General features: G+C 45.9%; 1 pseudogene; it reads left to right on the forward strand.

The window, feature by feature from the left end:
* Positions 1–5,500: 5,500 nt before the first annotated feature.
* Positions 5,501–5,620, forward strand: LOC136638179 (5S ribosomal RNA; annotated as a pseudogene).
* Positions 5,621–6,024: the final 404 nt, after the last annotated feature.

Here is a 6,024-nt window from a genome sequence, read left to right on the forward strand (position 1 = left end):
GCTCACCTGCTGAATTAGCATCCTGCCATAGCCATTACAGGAAGAGTGAGACTCGTATTACGTGGCCTACATGAAAGACAGTGTTCTGCTGCATTGGGCACAGTGCCCTAAGAAAATATGGGGATGCAGAAAAGCAGCCAGAAGCTGTCAAACTTCAGGCAATCTTTAGTATATTCAGCTTGGATGGTTCTCCACTACCAATGCAGGATTCAGGGAAACTGATGAAGTCAGCAAGAAATGGAAAGGACGAATTGATTCAAAACTGGATGGCCATGGACATGTGTATCCCTTTGGGTTTGTGCACCTGCTATGCTGACAGCCACTGCCCAGGTCAGTTCTCCTCTCCATACAATCTGCTCAGGCAGCAGAAGTCACAGTTGCTGTAGCCAGAAAAAATTGCAGTATCGGGTGTTTCCACAAGTTAGTAAAATCTTTATTATTTGCATTTCCCTCAACTACAATCTGAATGTAAAGCTCAGATTAACTAGAATGTTTCCATTTGATTTAACAATGGTTCTCTTTCACTGTCTAATCCATATTAACAGCATGAGGGACGCTCCAAAGTGCTGCTCAAGTCATGTCTTCAGATAATCATACCTAGTTTTTAAGCAGCAAACAGTGACAATTCACAAAAGGGACGAAAGAAGCTACCGGGGGTGACTACAGGCCATTCTTACAAACAGTAGCGTAGCTAGGGGGGTGCAGGGGGTAGCAGGTGCACCGAGCTACAGGGTGGGTGGGGGCAACAACTTGCAGGCAACAGCACCTGTGTGCAACAATTGGGCTGCTGCCGGCAGCCCTGCCAGTGCCAGGCACTCCGGAGGGAGGAAGGGCAACAGTCACGGAGAGGGGCGAAACAGCATGTTGCCCCTCCCTGCAGCCAAGATGGAAGGTAGTCTAGCTCGTTGGTTCCGGCAGAGCTCAAGAACCACAGGTCTCGGCAGGCACAAGGAGCTGGCCCTCTCCCCCTCCCGCAGCTGAGATGCTGGCAACGGACACAGACCTCCTCGGAGTCTTCCTTTCATGCACCTGCCAGCCCTCATTCCCTCCGTGATTTCCTCCACCTGTCCTGCTCAACATGCTGCCCCCTGAAGCCCTATGTGGCTTAAATGGCAAGAGAGGCGTGTGGGGAGCGAAGCAGAGCGTGTCAGTGCTTGTTTGTGTTTAGAGAGGGAGGAAGCAGTGTGTTGGTGAGGGGGGGCTGTGGGATGCTGATCAGGACACTGGGGGTGTGTGTGAGAGAGAGAGATGGAGCCCCCGATAGGCAGGCATAGCCCCCAGAGACCCTTGTGGAGCCCAGCCTGGACTGAGGAGGGGGTTCCCCTTGTGCAGCAGGACCAGTTGCTCACCACTCCCCCGCCCTGCGCTGCCTACTCTCCTCTGCTTGTCACAGTCCTCTCTCTACTTGCCTGTTCCCTTATCCTCCTCTCTCCTCCTGGCAAGGCTGCAGCAGCCCAATTGTCTCCAAAATCTAAGCCAGTAGGGCTTGCTCCCAATGCAGGAGATTGGGCTCTGAGGCTGCAACCCTATCCACACTATCCTGGGAGTAAGCTCCATTGACTAGACTGGGCTTGCTTCCAAGTAGTCAGGCAGAGGACTGGGCTCCAAGGCTGCAATCCTCTCCCCACTTTCCTGGGAGTAAGCCCCATTGACTATAATGGGCTTGCTTCCAAGTAAACAGGCAGAGGATTGGGCTCCAAGGCTGCAATCCTCTCTGCACTTTCCTGGGAGTAAGCCCCATTGACTAGACTGGGCTTGCTTCCAAGTAGACATGCAGAGGATTGGGCTCTGAGTTGGCTGACTGTGATAGGTTACCTGCGCATGTGCAGGAACCTGAAAAGGGTAGCAGGCAAGGCACAGCAACCTGGGAGGCAAGTTGTAGCAGAAGCACTGAGCAGCAAGTGGTTTGGACTCATCATTTATTCACATAGTTCCTCAATTCCACTTCCTAAAGGTAAGCTGCTGGCTCTTATGATTGTCTCCAGTCCCCTCCTGCCCATTTCAAACAGTAAGGCTGCAATCCTACCTTACTTCACTTACCAGGGAGTAAGCCCCATTGAACACAATGGGACTTACTTTTGAGCAGATATGAATAGATTGCGCTGTAAAAGTGCAATAAGTACTTTCACCAAGTGTTTGCTATTTTAAAATATTAGTGAACTTTCCAAACAACACAGTCCAGGAACGAGCTGGAATCCCTAGCATGTATGCACTGCTGAAACAGAGACGCCTGTGTTGGCTCGGTCATGTTGTGAGAATGGATGATGGCCGGATCCCAAAGGATCTCCTCTATGGAGAACTCATGTAAGGAAAGCGCCCTACAGGTAGACCACAGCTGCGATACAAGGACATCTGCAAGAGGGATCCGAAGGCCTTAGGAGTGGACCTCAACAAGTGGGAAACCCTGGCCTCTGAGCGGCCCGCTTGGAGGCAGGCTGTGCAGCATGGCTTTTCCCAGTTTGAAGAGACACTTGGCCAACAGTCTGAGGCTAAGAGGCAAAGAAGGAAGGCCCATAGAAAGGGAGACAGACCAGGGACAGACTGCACTTGCTCCTGGTGTGGAAGGGATTGTCACTCCTGAATTGGCCTTTTTAGCCACACTAGATGCTGTACCAGAACCACCATTCAGAGTGCGATACCATAGTCTTTCGAGACTGAAGGTTGCCAACAATAACTTTTCTCACTCACTTTAACAAATAAAAAGACCCAATGTAATTAATTAAATTTGATTTCTTTGCCAGGAGGGGGGCTACAGAATTTTTTTTGCACTGAGCAGCAACTTGGTTAGCTACACCACTGCTTACAAATACTGTATTTGGGGGGGAAGAAATGCAAGGAACCTCTCTCTCTCTCTCTCTCTCTGTGCGTGCACCACTAACTAGACAATTTTAAACTGATGATGGCAAGCCCCAATCAGAGTGATTTTCTAACCTTGGATAATATGCAAATATGCAATGGCAAATATTCCAGGTTCAGTGTCTCAAAAATACTGTGCACCTACAAGCCCTTATCTATGTCTGAGTCCCTATCTGAAATTGGAAGCAGCCAAGGGTTCTCCTTTCACCATATCTTTTTAGCCTGTTGGGTGTTCAGAGCAGGGGCTAACTCTTTTTTGCATGTGCATGGAACTGCAGCATTTAGCTCACGTAATGTGCAAATTTGGTCAAGGCACTATGTCGCCCTAATAAAAGTTAAGAAGAAGGATGATATACATGAATTAATATACAATAAAGTGAAAATCAATAGATGCCGCTGTGCAAAGATGTCAAAAGTGCTGTTCAAACATCAGCTAATGAAACTAAATATTACCTTGTGCATTAAAGAAGGGCATAATGAAGACTCAGGGAGGAAAGAGACTGTTCCAGCTTCTGCACAGTGGAATTGTGATTGGGGTCTGAACAACAGAAGACTGAAAACATTTAGCTGTGAAGCATAAGTCTGATATCTGTGTTTGGAAGGATGAGGAATTTTGCCTGCAGACCTTGCAACAATACCTGGGGAATACCACTCTTTTTCTCCCAGTGTTTCTCACAGCCACTGCCCAGGTCAGTTCTCCTCTCCATACTATCTGCTCAGGCAGCAGAAGTCACAGCAAAAACATTTGGTGGACTGGGGAGAGGAGTCAGAAGCACTTCTACCTCCCAGAAACTCTCTTGGCCATCACCATAGAGGAGAATGGAGCCACAGCAGTTGGATATCAGCATAGGTCATTTGGTGTGGGCGATAGCATCTGGTATTCCAAAGACAGATCTTGTTTATAGTATTGTGGACCACTTCAAGAAGCATTCTGGTTGGGAAAGCAGCACAGAGATACACGATTATAGACACACATCAAGCCCTCTCCAGATTCATTTCTGATGGAGTTTTTGCTTAGCTGCTTCTCAATTGGTTTTTTTTTTTTTAACTGCTGGCACTTCTTTCCCTCTAAGTGTACTTAATAACTGTAAGTAATGGCCGTTCCATCTCAAAAACACCATTCAAATGTTAATGTGCAAAATTTTTATGAGCTGGGAACTATGTGTCCATAAGCAGTAGGTGGTTATTGTATTAATTCATGCCTAAGGAACATTCAACCCACATTGACTATACCAAGGAAGCCTTATTGCCCACAGAGCTTTTAGAGGCCTGCCCTTTGCTCCCAGATCATCTAGCTGGCAATGAAAGAAGCTTCTATTTAAATAAAAAAAAAAAGCAGCTGAATCAACCTTCACCAAGAAACTCAAGGAGATAAATTATAAATCTGTGCAAATTGCTTCATTCTTTGCAGTTCAATTAAATAAGACCTGCATAAAAGAAGGATAAGAAGTATGAGTGAGAGGAGAAGGGTGGGGAACATGCATTTGCTGTTTTCTGTTCCTCTGAAGGATGCTTCATAATCTATGCACACTGTGCCCCATTTACAGTGTACTATATATACAATAGGATTCTTCCTGTAAAGACTGGGCAGTTCTTCCTTCAGTGAGGGTTGAGTTGGGAGGGGGGTTTAAGAAAACAAAATCCTGCCCAATGAGCACCCCGTTTACAAACTGCTAAATTTATGGAGGAATGAAAAATCTCTAAGAAGTGTTTTTTGTTTTTTTTTGGAAGGTGGAGCTCTTGAAAGATCTCATGTAGAGCCTGACAAATTGGTTGGCATACACACAACATAAAGATACGAGTACAAAGCTGCAAGAGAGAGTTCCACTTGTGAAAATTGGTGCTGTAATTACATTGATGATAAAACATCAAGAGAACATTTAAGAATAGATAGCATGAATGGAGCCTTCTTGCTCTCCCCCCTCCTAGACATAGTTCACACTGAATATCATACGTGATAGCAGGAAGGGCATGTGTCTGAAGCTCTCTCTGACACCTCACCACATGTAACAGAAGCTCTGTTTGCTTTATTTATCACCCCAATGACAATTTTAAATTAAAACATAGTGGGCAGAATAAATGCATCCCCTGCGCACGTTAAGGGTTCTCCTCTTCCTTCATTTCTATGTTGGTACCTCCCTCTTTTTCTCCATTGCTCTGAAACCCCATCAAAAAACTGAGATTATATGTGAAGAAACAGACCTGAGAAAAGCACACAGAAAACAAAAACCACCCAAAAATCTAACCCAGAATAGTTAAAGCCTCCTAGTATGCATAGGCACATAAATCAAAAATAAAAGCCAAACCACACATTAGTGTGCACCCAGCAGTGTGGTGAGCAGTGAGGATTAATGCTTTCCCCTTGCACTATTTCTTCTTATACCAAAAATCTCCTCCAGGGCAGTAAATTGCCCCCCCAAATGGCAGTTTGCTGTAAACAGCTAGCTGGGGGAAGGGGTAAATTGCTGCAAGGGGACAATTTTTCAACATGAAACTGACCCAGGAAGAGAGTGTTACCCCCACGCTCTCAGCATACATTCCTTGGTCTGATGGGAGACAGCAAATTTTTAAGGAGAAAAGGGTCGCTTTCAACTCATTTCCACATTAAATCTGTCTTCTAACAATGGATTTAATAATGTAATGTGCTTGCAGCAACTGTTACCCTGCACATCCCTGATCTTGTCTGATCTTGGAAGCTAAGCAGGGTCAGGCCTGGTTAGTACTTGGATGGGAGACCACTTGGGAATACCAGGTGCTGTAGGCTTATACCATAGTCTTTCGAGACTGAAGGTTGCCAACCAGTTTGGCTCTAATTTGATTTATATGGCTATACATACTAGCATACTAAAGGTAGCATGTTCGAGCCATGTCTGTGAACTAGGTAAGAAACTTATTTCCAGCTAGAAAAGATCTGGCATCATTGGTGGCATCATGCAAGTGGCCAGGGCATGACTCCTAGGGTCCCCACATGGAGCCTTGAGTCTCTGCTACCCTAAGTAACTAGAAGGGCTGGTATTTAACCGTATAAAGTTGTCATAGCATTAATATGTTGTCGCTTTGGGCAGTGATATCCCACAGATGTTAGGAAGGGCACAGTACTTTCATCCATGCCCCATGAAACCTAGTGCTGGCTGTAAGCCAGAACCCAGCTAATGAAACTAAGTAAAA

The sequence above is a fragment of the Tiliqua scincoides genome, chromosome 1 (genome assembly GCF_035046505.1).
Source record: "Tiliqua scincoides isolate rTilSci1 chromosome 1, rTilSci1.hap2, whole genome shotgun sequence".
Taxonomy (NCBI): domain Eukaryota; kingdom Metazoa; phylum Chordata; class Lepidosauria; order Squamata; family Scincidae; genus Tiliqua; species Tiliqua scincoides.